Genomic DNA, 15,631 nt, shown 5'->3' with positions numbered 1-15,631 from the left:
CATACAGTATTTGACCACACCCTATCAATTTACACTTTCCCCTCCCACTTGTTTACATATCCCAGACAGGACCTGTAATGTGTTATTGATCTTTATTTCACTTCTTATATGATATTTTTATGAAAGATTTTTTTCTATGATAATTCACACATGCATTTACAGTATTTTAACAAGAATTAATCTCTTATTATTATTTTTTCTTTCCCTATCCCAACCATCTTGTCATGTGAATATATCTTTCCAAAAAAAATTAATAAACACTATTCTGGAGAGTTTAAGTATCTTTGTTCAATATTGTTGGTGATTAATAATGTTTCTTTCTGAGTCATATACTCTGTATTCTGCCTGAAAGTAATAGACCAACTGAGAGCCGAGTGCAAGCTAAGTGGATTCTTTAGAAATATAAGTGTGTGTGTATGTATATATGTATGTATGATCACTAGTTGATTACGCAAGATGGCAGAAGTGAAACTTGCCTTCCTTTACTCTTTTTGTCTTTCCCATGTAAAACTTGGAGAACTCCCCAATCTAAATGCTTCTAGAAAATGCTGCTTTAGCTAGAAGAAAGTTAAATTGTGAAAAGGTAATAGATAATTAAATTGGATGATTTAACAATCATTTTCTGTTTCCCATGTCTTTTCAGCTATATTTGTCATTTGTCCCTATGCTATGAGTAATATTAGGGCAATTAACTTCTCAAGAACCTTGGAGGAAATATAAGTTTTAAGGGAGTACAAATTTTATACATTATGTATAATCAATGCATTACAAAACAGTGTTATTTATAATACACACAAGATTTGTTTTTATGTAAGAAAAATGTTTTTCCACATACTTACAAAAAATACATTGTTATTAGTTCCATTCAAACCCAAATAATATGAAGTCTGCTGCAACTGAGCTTTTCCCTCAGAGATTCATACTAGGTTTCATAATGCCAAATTCACTACTTTTTTTGAACAAAATAAAGTGTCAGCACCAATGAGTTGCTGAGTAATTTAAATGAACTTCTTAATTCTCTTTGATCTTTTCATTAAAAGCTAGATGAATGTATGCAGATGTTTTTGGAATATCAATAGAAATAGATATAAAATGCAGGTGTCTTAGGTGTTGAAGGATGTGATAAAAAAAACTGTTAATAAAATGCTTACTCTATTACTCTATGGGCAATATAGTTATCACAACAAAATAAAAATTTAAAACTAAATTAATAGCATGGTACATGCATACTTCCGGTTGTATGTAAGTATATGTGTTTGTGTGTTGATTTATACACAAAAGCACACAAACATTCACACATATATATTTCTTGAATTCTTCAATACTTCCTTTATGGAACAGTAGATACAGCAACAATATTTCTTTTTAGTTCAGCTTTGTCAATATTTCCCATGTAGTATCAAATTTCTTTGTTTTGAACACAACACAGAAAATAATTTTGATTTATCATGAATCAATGCCAAAGTTACTCTATGTATCATGATTCCTAAATTTAGATTCTACTCTCTTCAGTGTAGACTATAGCTATGAGCTATCTCAGTAATCAAAGAAACCAGCTGTTAGAACATTTCTGAGTCCACCACACGTCTAGAATAGAAAACTAGTTTGTCTACTTCTATCTCTATTTTGATGCAGTGTTTGACAGTAAGAAGCTTGGAGTCAAGCAGATTGTGATTGTATTATTATTTTGTTACTGTCTGGTTTCTGTTTTAGAGATCTAAATTGATATTCCTCATCTTGAAAGATGACCTGATAACACGTACCTTGACAGTAACTGGGTTGGGCATGCTAGAAATCTGATCTTCTTGAATGAATATATAGAATAAATGAATATACTTGGGCTAGACTATGAAGCAAATGATGCTATGGTTTCTTAGGCTAATCTTTAATACAATGATGATGTGGTTATTTATGGACTATGACTGAGATATGAGGATGACAACAGTATTACTGACATGTCTTTATTTTTCTATACTTAAATAAGCCCTCCACTCTCTCTCTCTCTGAATTACACATATTCAGTATTAGATTTCTTTTAGTAAAATGGCAATTGCTAATTTAATTTCAAATTTCTTTTTTAATATAGAAAATATTTTACTTCCCTGGATAGTCTAATATAAAGTCATAAATAATTTCAGTATTTATATAAAGCATCAATTGGACCTTAGTATGAGCACTACTTTTTACATGACAGGTACTTAACAGTGATGGATTTGATCCTACAGGAAGTTAATTAAATTTTTCAAAGCATTGGGTTTCTTTTTGGAAAGTTTCCCTAAAAGCTTTCTTGTAATAGTTAATTGTATTCCTATTTTATATCATCTGACAACCATGGTTGACGTTTACTCTGTACCTGCCTTCCAACTGCATGTATCACACAATAATAACTCTTTTGGCTTAAAATAAATATATCTTTGTAATTACTATGAGGATGAGACAGCATTCTGATGAGAAGAGAAGCCCATGATTTTCAGATAAATAAATTTCAGCTATTCCTACACTAATAGTTTTAAAAGTATTGTAAGATCCAGGAATAGTGGAGTTACAGCAGTTAAAAATGGAGCATTAAAATGTCCCATGTCTCCAAGCTAATTAATCCCATCAGACCAAAATAGCCAAACACCAATTCTTAGAATATGGACTTACTTAAATTATGACAAAATATCATGTCTTGATGCACAGTGAGAAATGTCCTTGGATATTGCCTAAATAATATGGAAAATACAGACAAATATCTAGGAATGGAAAGTATGTATAATTTTTTTAATCAGTGTCCATGCCAGGAGCTGCACTCATTTTATTTTTTGTATAGATACTCAACTCCTTAGTTAAGTACATAATAATAAGTTACATACAGATGTTTCCCTATATTCCTGACCCATAAAGAGCTGGATGTTCATTCTAAATAATACTATTATATGAAAAATACAAATGAAAAACCAGGCACTCACCCTTGGCTAGTATCTGTCACCTTAGCTACTCAGGAGTCTGAGATCTAAGGAGACCAGTTCAAAGCCATCCCTGGAAGACAATTCTATGACATTCTTAACTTTGTTTACCCAGAATGCTAGAAATGGAGGTGTGGCCTAAAAGATCACCAGCCTTCAATGAAGAAGCCAAGTGAGTTTAAACCCTGACTTGAGTGTTTACGCACACACAAACACACACACACACACACAAGTCATGTAAAAAACATAGGCATTTATATTAATGCTTTTAATTTTTGTATTCAATTTTGTTAGTAAATGCATAAATTTATTTGTTTTGGAATTGAGAGTAAAGTAATAATTCTATAGAATAATATGTTCATATTACTTTCATTACAGCGCTTAGTTTGCCCTATTGTATAAATAAAATTTTGATCAGGTGATTCTGACCACAGTTCTTGAAGAACTGTCATTTTTCCATGATTTTGTTTGAGTTCACATTCAAGCCACCATTTATTTGAACTTAGTCTACACAGAATTCTTTCCAAATCTAACTTTGCTCTTTGTTTCTCTAAAAGAGCTACCCTGATAGCCATTCAAAATCTTGGTTCATAAACTTCGAAGCTGGAATGCTACTGACATGTAGATTGTGTACATATGGAATGGTGGCATCATCTGTTCAGTATTGGTTGCATCCATGACAATGAAAAGATTCTTCATACTATTTTATTACTATAAAAATGTAGAACACTTCACATATATGCATTTCATGCTAATCTCTTTATCATTCCAATTTTCATATATATGCTGCCTAAGACAGCACTCTTCATAATTTTTAACAAGGAAGTACATAAAGTAAAAATTTTGATTTTTGAACTCCATTTCAGTAGAATTAGACCTTTCATTTTATAGGTCTATATTTTGAATTCTGAAATGTAATTCCAGTTCTTGAATGTCATCTTTGTGCTGCAAATATTTTAACTTATAGGTGTAGGTCTTACTTAGCAAATTCTTACCTATCATTTGGATTTTGTCCTAAATATTATTCTGTGTAGATTGCTGTCCTGACATAAGGACATAAACAACATCCCCATCTCAGACCATGCTAATAGGTTTCTTACGGAGAAGGTACCTGACAATTCAGGATTCTGATATTTCTGTTCTCATACTTTCCCCCCTCAATTTAGATAGTTAAAAAATAAATATATACTTTTTTCAATATTCTGTATATCATACACATTTTATTTACATATTTTATTGAAAATTTAGATTCTCAACAAGGACAGGTGTTATATAAAGCACCTATGACAGTCATAGGCACATGATATGTGCCAATACTTTTCTAATTATTTTATACATAATCTTTTATGCTACTTTTTCCTATTTATTCCAGATGATAGCATGCCTTATCACTGCATCAATGTATTTGAACTTTAAAAATGTTTTACCATTTAAGGTTTGAAAATATTGCAAATTACTCAATTTCCCTCATGTATTTGTCACTTCATGATTTTTTTCAACAAAAATAATTAGCTCATAACTGTGATAACTTCTTTTGATAAGTTATTCTAGATTATGTGTGAAGAGACATCTGGATAGAACTTGGTAGAATCAATTTTAGCATCACATTCTCTAAGTTATGAGTGTGATTCTCTGACTCAGTCTGTGTTAAAAATATGCCCCTGTGTGCTATTATGGAAGGAAAATTACTAGTGGCTATGGTATCCTTGCAGAAAATCATTATAAGCAGCAGCTATGACACAAAGAAAGCAGAACTGGCAGTAAACCAAGAGCTACATCAATTACATTGAAAGTAAACTATTTCCAGTGAAAAATATATAATTTGCAATGGAAGATATTGAAGACTTTGGAAGAGGAAATCTCCTCTACCTTAGGACACTGAGATATTTTGCTTTCCTGAAAGATTATTTGCATTCTCATGTTTTATTCTCTAAATTGAGGGCTATGCTGACAGTTCTCTGTTCTTTTTTTTTTCTTTTAGATGATCTTCTTGTAACCCCTTCCTGTGGTTGTACCACACTATCACTGTATCTTACCTGAGTACATTGGAAACTGTATGTAAATATGTAAATAAAATGTGTATAATATATAGGAAATTGAAAAATTATATATATCTTTTTTTAACTATCTACATTTAACTGTATTAGAATTAGGAAAGTGAAAGGGAATATCAAAATCGAGAAACAAAGGATAAAAAACAAACGACTACAAAAAAGCAATACTTGCAAAACCATTTGGTATAAATCAACTGAACAACTCATGGGGGGAGAGGGAAAGGGGCAGAGGGGAGGGGGGAAAGGAGGGAGGAAGTAATAGTACAATACATGTACCCAAGGCCTAACGTATGAAACTGTAACCTCTCTGTACACCACTTTGACAATAAATAAGAAAAATATAAATTAAAAAACAAGAAAATCTCAGATAATGGATATGAGAACCCTAACTCACATTTGACACTTACATTTCATTTGTAGGTTAGGATCTGCCAGATATGTGTCCAATGAGACATTTAGATAAAGATGTATTGCAAGTAATAAGCAATATCTCTAGGTGGTAGAACTTCAAATTTTCTGTCTTAACCATCTCAATATAAGGTTAACATCTTCATGAATTTGAAGGTTATATTATATGGCAAAAAGAAGAGTTTCTCACATCTTTAGTTTTACCATAGACATTAAATGCAATAGTACACTACAAAACAATTATTTTTAAATTTTAAGCATATTCAACTATATGATGCAGATAAAGTAAACAGTGAAAAACAAAGAGAAATCTAAGAAAATGAAATAATCATAAGGAAGACAGAGATATGGGAATGGAGGGGGTGGGGAGTTCTATGTCAGAGTTGTTTGAGGGCATATGCACAAAGGTATAGCTATTGCTTGACCTTGCTCCTATTATTTAATATAATTTTTTTGATATCAATATGATTGAATAATTGTGTTTAATAGTTATTCATTGTTTCAAATATTGCTTACTATTTTTCATTTGACAATTTCCACCCAACACCCCCCCAAAACAAACATAGTGGTGTTTTTTGTTTGTTTGTTTTTCAATTTAATTACAATGTCTGCTGAGTACAAGTGTAGATGACTTTATAGTGATATATTAATTTTTTGACTCTCTATATATGATAGTTTGTATGCAGGGGTTACATAACTGCCAATACATCTATCTGCAGATGATAGAGAGGTAGGTAGATAGGTATGTAGTTAGAGAGAGAGGGAGAGAGAGAGAGACATTTGGAAGTATGTGTTGTAAGCTCTACATTTAGTCTAAGAAGCCTCTCATTACACATTTGGGAAACATTTTCTGTTGAAAATTAAGTTATATATGCAAAAATGTATGCCTTGTGTGTTAAAACAAAACAAGGACAACAACAAAAAGGAAAAAAAAAAACGGATAGGGTAGAAGGGGCTAAGAGACTTTGCCTCTTACCTGCTTACCTACTCACTAGTGGACTCTAATGGTTTCCTCTACAACCTGTTTCTGAGTGTTCCACAGATAAAATGTGTACATTTCTTGATACAATGAGACTCTCAACACATCTGATAACTTTAAAAATATTTTCTAGTCTCTTCTTTCTTAAACTTTCTCCACAGATAACAAATTGAAATGCCCAACTACCTCTCATCATCCCACTTATTTTCTTCCTTCTCCCAGCCTGGCTTATTTAAGAGACATATTTTCCCACATGGTTCATTTCAACTCCCAGGTTAGCATCTTCACAATTGAGTACACAATGCCTGCTCCTATTTCTTGAGGATGCAGATAATAATTATCTTTTAGCATGCAGAGGGCACTTAAGAAACGTTTCTTTAACAAAAATTGTCTTTACCTTTTACATATGCTGATTTCTTTCTTGAGCCTCCTACAGTATACAATTTATTCCTCACATCAATGTCTTGCTATCTTTAGAGTAAACTTTAATCATACTATTTAGTGCTGAGGAACATTTAGAATTTTCTTGTTTCCTACCAAGCTAAATCAAAGAGTTGCGACTTGATTTTAAAGATTGTCTATTCTATAGACTATGTGATATTTTAGTTTGGTGTGGAGATGACATGTCTGGAAAAACCTATGAACTTCTCAGTACTGTACCCCATTATCCCCAGCAACTCCCAGCAGCCATTGCTTTACAGAGGATGAGTGCATTTATATATAATGGTAATCTCCTCAATCACTTTTGCTGAAGTTTCTCAATTGGAGCTGAGTTCTCCTTTCTCTCAATCCCCACATTATTTTGCAATTACCTCAAAAATGAATTATTAGGCAGTATTTTAAAAACTATTCTTTTGTTTGTGTCATGTCAGTTGGAAGATTCTTCTTTTCTGTGTTTATGCTTTATAACAGTGATATAAAACTGTTACTTCTAAAAGTTAAATAAAATGCTATACATTTATAGCATTTGCAACAAAACATTTGCACATTTCTTCAATACCCTTGTTCTCTGCCACTTAACAAGGCATCTGATTATTATATAATAGTCAGTGACTGTTGAGTATGTGAATAAAATTATCATCCTATGAAGTATTATAATCTCATAAAATGGGCCCTTATGAATCTAGGATGGTGATAATTATATGATTTGTATGTGTTTGTGGTAAGGAATGGAAAACATGAGATTATGCCACAAGAGTAGAATCTCAAGTAATTATTGGCTTAGTTTAAATTCTGTTCTATATTTTCATTCTCTTTCAAAAGGTAAGTTTCAACTTTGACTCTCCTTGAGTCACTGATGGCTTAATTACACAAATTTTAACCAATCCTTCTTATGATTAAATAGCAAAATAAATTACTGTTTTCTATATCATATTTGAGGCAAACATAAATAATGCCATATAGCTTATGTTTCCCCTTTTAATTTCATGTGAGTATAATGTAATTTAAATATTAAATAAACCTGATTTTGTGAGATTCCCAGGAATAAAGGTGTGACTAAGTGAGAACAAATATAAAGACAAATATCAGCTACTATGAGATGTTCCTTAATCCAACATTGCAAAATCTGGTTAAAACTAAATAAAATAAATTACAAATGGAATTCAATGTTTATGTAAAAACCTGGAAATTATAGTCTTGGACTGTAGTACACACACCATAAAAAACGTTTTTGAGTTCATATAATTATAAATTCAATTATTATATGAAGAAATTTATTATATAAAGAAAAATATTGTGTTGTTCCAGGTACAAACCAGGAATTTTAAAACAGTGGGAAAAATTTGAGAAGAAAGTGGAAATTAGAACAAAATGAGACTGCTTATCTAAACATATTTATTAATAAAAAATAAAAATAGTAAGTTACAGTAAAAAATCCTGGTAGACATCCTTTTAATAAAAGGAATTCTACCATAAAACATATCAACATTTCTAACACTTAATGATGCATTACGATGAGAATATTCAATTCTTAGTATGTTTTGCAAACATGCATGAGGTAAATCTAATTGTGGTAAATATTTGTAAAAGACAACATAGAGATAACATTTTAATATAACTCAGTTATCAGTACTCAGGAGAGAATAAAGGAGAATTATGAGAAAATGGGAAAAGCTAAAAACATCATTGACCATAGGAAATAACAACTTGGAATATGTTTTTGGATTCTGTAACTAAAACATTTGAAAGACAACCAGTAAAATTAGAATAAGCTATGTGAGTTAAGATTATTGGAACAAAGAAAAATTGCTGGTCTTAATAAATGAACCATACCCAAACAATTTTTTAACATTAGAAAATAAAATAAACAATTCTTGAGAAGTTTTCACATTAACATTTTTATTATCTTTAAGTAATTACATAAAGGAGTTGCCATTAAGTTCCTTCATTAAAGCAATTTAGGAATACAACACATCTTGATCAGTCACCCTTTCAAAATTCTTACACACCCATCGTGACCAACCCATTACCTTACTATTATTAATATTGCAATATTTGAATAAACATATATATGTATATATGCATTCATGTTTAGGTGTATCTATGTTTATGTTTGCATATATGTATGTGTACACATGTGTAAATGTATGGCTCCTTTGGCTCTTTATTCTTCTAATAACTACTTTTCCCTTGCTCCCACTTTTCATTGCTAAAGTTCCTGTTTTGCAGAACCTATTTTTTTGGATGTTGACTTTGTATTTCTAAGAAATCACACAATTTGTATTCTCTCAAGAGCCTACTATTTTTCAGTTAATGAATTTGTAACAATTTGCATATCACCCAACCTGTTAACTTTTACATAAATATGTGATATGTTTAAAATTATTCCAAAACAAAATATTAAAAACATGTTTCACAAATGTCTTTAATTTGTCTTGGTAATAGACCATGGGACTCAGGTTTAAGCAGAGGATCACAAGAGCCCAATAGATATCCTTATGAACACAAAAGTTGATGCTAAGTGAAATGAACTCCATGTTATGGAAACAATTGTTATATCACAGTTGTAACTACTTTCAACGTGCGATGTGAAACCGTAGCTTCTATTATTGATGATCCTCTTGTATCCCCTTCCTGTGGTTGTACCTGCACTATTTCTGTATCCTATCTGAGAACATTGGAAACCGTGTCTACAGGTTTTAGAACTAGGAAACTGAAAGGGAATACCAAAATCGAGAGACACAGCGTAAAAAAGACAAACGATTACAAAAGCAATACTTGCAAAACTGTTTAGTGTAAATCTACTGAACAGCTCATAGGAGCGAAGGGAAAGGGGGAGAGGGAAAGGGGAAATGAGAAAGGAGGTAACAAACTGTACAAGAAATGTATCCAATGTCTAAAGTATGAAACTGTAACCACTTGTATATCAGTTTGACAATACGAATTTAAAAAAACAAAAAACAAAAAACATAATGTCAATTGCAAAATAATGTATAAATACTATGTATATAATGTATAAATATATAGTATATAAATATATATGTATAAATATATAATGTATGAATACTACATATTGCATAAATATATTACCTTCATTTATAATCTAATCGGAAGAGGGACATTGAGACAAACCTTAGTGCTATGTAGTATTAAGAAACAGTTGTTTTATTTTGAAAGTCAATAATTTTTCTATCATTTAAAGTGCATGAAAATGTCATTTCTTAATAAAAATTAATTTAGTTTTTGATAAAAGTGTGTGTGTGTGTGTGTGTGTGTGTGGTATTGCATGATCAAGACAAGATTTTCCAAACATTCTTGTTATTTATTAAAGTCATAAACTTGTTATGTTATAAATATATGCATAGATATATATCCGTGCTAATATCTGTTTTTACAGGAAGACAAATGCCACAACTTCAATAACAATGTAATAAAAGGTAATGAATTTTATAATAATTGAGTTTAAGTGAAAAATATTTAAAGTACAGCAGTTGCACAAACTTATTGGGTGTCTTACCAAGGGGAAATTGCAAAACCTATGCTATATTTATCACACACAACATTACTCGTTCTACTAGACAAATCCCTTCACAGATGGCATGTGCTTGTGTCCATTTAGGTGATTTATTGCCCTAGGACAGATGTCCTGTGAAAATTCTTATTGTCTTGTGATATGTTATTTTATTTCTGAGCACCTATGAGAAACAAATGTGATAAAATGTCTTAATCATCGGCCATATACTATGGTCTACTAACTAGAATTACTCCTATAATTCTAACAAATCCCCAGCTAAGGAATAGAGAAAAAGAGAACTCAAATATATCCCAAAGCTTATATTACAGTTTTAAAATCGTCAATTATTTTTATCAATAAAAAATGTATTTCATTGTATTCCCTAAATTTGCTCTCTGATTCTAAGTATGTGTTAACAAATATATTCATACACACATATGCTTAAAATTAATATCGAACAAATTTAACCATCTAGTGAAAGGAATTTTTACCCATCCTGAGGGTGTGAGAATAATTTCAGTAATGGAAAATTATGCCAAGATAGCTTAACATAGTATTTTTATTTACTCATGAGTGGAGGAAAAGTTGCTTTTAATAGTATATATTTTACTCTTAATGAGTATTAATAATTTTCTATGTCTTTTTTGCTATTTGTTCTTTGCTACTTATCCTGGTGATGGGAAAGGGAAAATGGCTGCATGATAGAATAACATTTTTTAATGTTATGACTTACAAGGATAATTATGCAAGCCAAAAGCCAACAAAATAATAAAAAACAGACACAAAGCCATATTCACTGAAAAGCACAAAATTGTTATTCCATACAGATTAGTTAATTTTTTCCTCCATACAAATAGCAGATAAATTACATTTCAACATAATCTTTGAAACTAGTATTTCTAAAGTTGGAATTCACATCCTAATGTCTAGCTCATTGCCATTTTCAAGATGCCAGAATGGGGTCTGATTTGAAACATTTGATATTTCTTTGCTTTATCAGCATAAGCAACTCCGGGTATCATGATTCCTCATTCTATCTGTCTTCAGAATCAGAAACAGCAAAATATTTCAGCTGGAATTTTCTGGCCTGAATACCATTCACTCTGAATCCCTGAGAGTTGATTTCAAAATGCATTTATAAATGCACTCTACTGCATCCAGTCTTTTATGTCTGAAATGTTCATGGATCTCATACTTATAAAGAGGGAGGAAAAAATGTGAGTAGTTTGTCTAGAAAGGGTATGCCTGGTTAGGGACTATATGAAAAAGGGAAATTATTTCAGTCTTTTTTTTTTTTTTTTTGCCTGTCCTGGGCCTTGAAATCAGGGCCTGAGCACTGTTCCTGGCTTCTGTTTGCTCAAGGCTAACACTCTGCCACTTGAGCCACAGCGCCACTTGTGGCCATTTTCTATATAAGTGGTGCTGGAGAATCGAACCCAGGGTTTCATGTGTATGAGGCAAGCACTCTTGCCACTAGGCCATATTCCCTGCAAGGGAAATTATTTCAAATAGAAGATTAAAAGTGTTGTGATTCTCAGATTTGGTAGTTTAAGTGAAAAGGAAGGTGAGTGTGTGAAGGAAGAAAACTATTGAAATTAATGAGAAGAGGTAATGGATAAATGCTAGAATGAAGACATTAAATGGCAAAGGGCCTTTCTCTGATTTAGAAAACACAGAGGCACTGCTTCATGTCACTGAGCTTCTAAAGACCCATCTCTCAAGATGGCAACTCTCTGCCACTTCCAAGACATGGTAGATACAGAATGGCCCCCATATCCATCCTACTGAACAGGACATAGGGCTGGGCAATCTGATTTTACTTGCTGAGTTTGTGGTTCCCATCTCAAGTGGAGAGAACCAGGTCCTGGTTCTAAAATCCCTGTAGCCATTTCTTCTACTCTAATTACTTCTATGCAGACATTTATGTCCCCACAAACTTCTTGTAGTTTTGAATCCACACATCTCTAACAGATTTCCTCACTTTTTTATCAATGGATTCTTCTCATACCTGGAGCAAATTCGTTTATTCTTTTTTTTTTTTTTTTTCCCACCAGGTCATCATCTTGGCAAACCTCCCTTGATGAGTTTTTCTAAATGATAGAATCTACTGATACTCAAAAACTTTTATTTCAATTATTATATGTAAATATAAAAAAGTAATATATTTCCATCTCATTAGTAGAATTCATGTTGTCAATCTAGAACATCTGAAGAATTAATTCATTAAGGTGACTAAGCTTAAATGCAAAATTGGGATTAAAATTTTAAATTCTAAATACTTCCCATCCTTTTAAAGTTGAGATATTACCATGTAACCATTGTTAGGAAGTGTATCCAAAAGACAGCTGAAGTATTTTCTTTGTGTTGTTGTTTTGTGATGTTATTACTCAGATACTTCATCATCTTCCTAGTATTTACTCTTTTATATTCCTTAGTGATGACTCAAGGTGAATAGAATAAAACATGATTTGATTTTGGAATGTATTCAAATTGCAAACAGTTCATGTTTTGAAATTTTTAGTATTAGTACATTTACTGATGAAATGACTAATTGTTAAGATATGTAAAATAAGTTGTGTTTGAATTTAGGGACACACTTGTTCCAGGAAGAAGCTACCTTTTTTGCCAATTCTACTTTTATTCACTACATTCTCACCTCCATGCAAATGTTTTCATAAGAAAAATGAACCCAACCAAGACATGGCTTGTAAATAATCATTAGAAATCAAAGGAACAACATTTCAAATGTCTTGGATATAAACCAGCTGGAAAGCTTGGTGAGTTATTTCTAACAAAATGCAAAATATTATCAGTTTGGAAAGCATGTAGGGGAATTTGAAATTCATTATATTTGTTTAACCTAGAGTGCAGGAAATTCAGAGGATATATATTGTGATATTTAAAAGATTGCTCTATTTGTGAAATTCTATACAATTCTGCATGAACATTCTAAACTGCTCAACAAAAAATGAAGGCAATTTCTTATTTTATGCTAACAACCTACTCATATAAGTGAATCTACCCTTCTGTATGCTCTCTTTAGGGACCCAAGATGATGGAGCCTCCACTACATATGACTCCCAAAGTCCTCGTGGATGTGGAAAGAAGTGGCAAATTCTAGACCAAGAATCCATAACTACTACCCAGATGAAACTGTGGAATCTAATGTTTTATTGCACAAAATAATTCATAATACTACATTTCTCGTTGAAGCAATGAGGAAATGGGGTGTCAAAAATGTGCACAGGGGCTGGGAATATGGCCTAGTGGCAAGAGTGCTTGCCTCCTACACATGAAGCTCTCGGTTCGATTCCCCCCGGCACCACATATATGGAAAACGGCCAGAAGGGGCGCTGTGGCTCAGGTGGCAGAGTGCTAGCCTCGAGCGGGAAGAAGCCAGGGATGGTGCTCAGGCCCTGAGTCCAAGACCCAGGACTGGCCAAAAAAAAAAAAAAAAAAAAAATGTGCACAGACCTTTCAGCTCTCTGACCAGCACCATGGCACTCGACAAGAACAAAAGGCGGTAAAAAGGGAGCCAAGAAGAAAGTGGTTGATCCATTTTCTAAGAAAGGTTGGTATGATGTGAAAGCACCGGCCATGTTTAAGTAATATTGGGAAAACATTCGTCAGGAGGACTCAAGGAACCCAAATCGCATCTGATGTCCTCAAAGGTGGGGTGTTTGAAGTGAGCCTCGCCAATATGCAGAATGATGAAGTCGCATGCCGAATGATGAAGTCGCATTCAGAAAGTTCAAGCTCATTACTGAGGATGTTCAGGGCAAGAACTGTCTGACCAACTTCCATGGCATGGATCTCACCTGAGACAAAATGTGCTCCATGGTCAAAAAGTGGCAGACCATGATTGAAGCTCATGTTGATTTGCTTCGTCTATTCTGTGTTGGTTTTACTAAAAAATGCAACAATCAAATCCGCAAGACCTCCTATGCCCAGCATCAACAGGTGCGCCAGATCCGGAAGAAGACGATGGAGATCATGACCCGAGAGGTGCAGACAAATGACTTGAAAGAAGTAGTTAATAAATTGATTCCAGACAGCATTGGCAAAGACATAGAAAAGGCCTACCAGTCTATTTATCCACTGCATGATGTCTTCGTTAGTAAAGTAAAAGTGCTGAAGAAGCCCAGGTTTGAATTGGGAAAACTCATGGAGCTTCGTGGTGAAGGTGGTAGTTCTGGAAAAGCTACTGGGGACCAGACTGGTGCTAAAGTTGAGCGAGCTGATGGCTACGAACCACTAGTCCAGGGATCTGTTTAAAATTCAGAGTTTTAATAGTCACAAATCAAAGGTCTATTTGTGAAAAAATGTGCACAGCAAACAAAGAATATAGTGGGAACATCAGAAGATTGCACTATTACAATTGTCATGGGAAATAGTAGGGTCTCCATTTTCTCCTGTTTCCCTTGATATAGATATCACAGTGCTATGAGCATATGCAAAGTATAAGGACATTCCTTTCCCCTCCTCCCCCACTATCCTGTATAACATAAATGATAGCTGTTCATTACCAATATTTTTTGGGAGGGTCATCTGTGATAATTTATAGGTCTCTTTGAGGATGGCATAGATAATAAATATGTGGAAATTTCAATGGTTACTGTTGATTTGCCAAACATGCCAAACTGCCAAAAAAAAAAAAAAAAAAAAAAGGAAATTTGAACCTTACTATGAACAATTTATTTCCCATTTGGAACTCCTAAGAGGGAGATTATCTTGAAACACAGACTATTAGAGAAACAGCATTTGGGGGCGGTGGTGGTCCTAGGGCTTGAACTCTCAGCCTCGGTGCTATGTGTGAGCTTCTTTTGTTCAAGGTTAGTTCTTGAGCCACAACAACACTTCTGGCCTTCCCCCCCACCCCACCCCCCAGTAGTTTACTAGAGAAAAGTTTCACAGATTTCCTTCTCTGGCTGGCTTGAAACCAGAATCCTCAGATTTCAGACTCCAGAGCAGCTAGTATCACAGAGGTAAACCAGAGCACCAAGCTAGCATGTTTTTGTTTTTGCTTTTTTAACTGAACCTCAAGCCATACCAAGGATCAGTGATGCAAAACACTAAGTTGCATCTTGATGTTTGATAATAATTTTGTCTGCCTAGAATTTAAAAGTATGTCCATGCATTCTTTTAGGGTCTAATGAAAACAATTATACAGGCAGTACAACTAACAAACACTGGAGCCCTACACTGCAGTACTTTCTTGGGATTGGTTGCACAGAAAATGGAGACCCCACTATTCCTTTCCCCATGACAATTGTAATAGTGCAATATT

The 15,631-nt window shown here is 33.1% G+C and overlaps 1 pseudogene; it reads left to right on the top strand.

Moving 5' to 3' along the window:
* The window catches only part of LOC125347563, a 43,049-nt pseudogene extending 28,430 nt beyond the window's left edge, over positions 1 to 14,619 (top strand).
* The last annotated feature ends 1,012 nt before the right edge of the window (positions 14,620 to 15,631 follow it).

This window comes from Perognathus longimembris, chromosome 3, assembly GCF_023159225.1.
Source record: "Perognathus longimembris pacificus isolate PPM17 chromosome 3, ASM2315922v1, whole genome shotgun sequence".
NCBI lineage: Eukaryota > Metazoa > Chordata > Mammalia > Rodentia > Heteromyidae > Perognathus > Perognathus longimembris.
The sequence above is the reverse complement of the archived record's forward strand: the minus strand, read 5'-3'. Positions and strand labels throughout refer to the sequence as shown.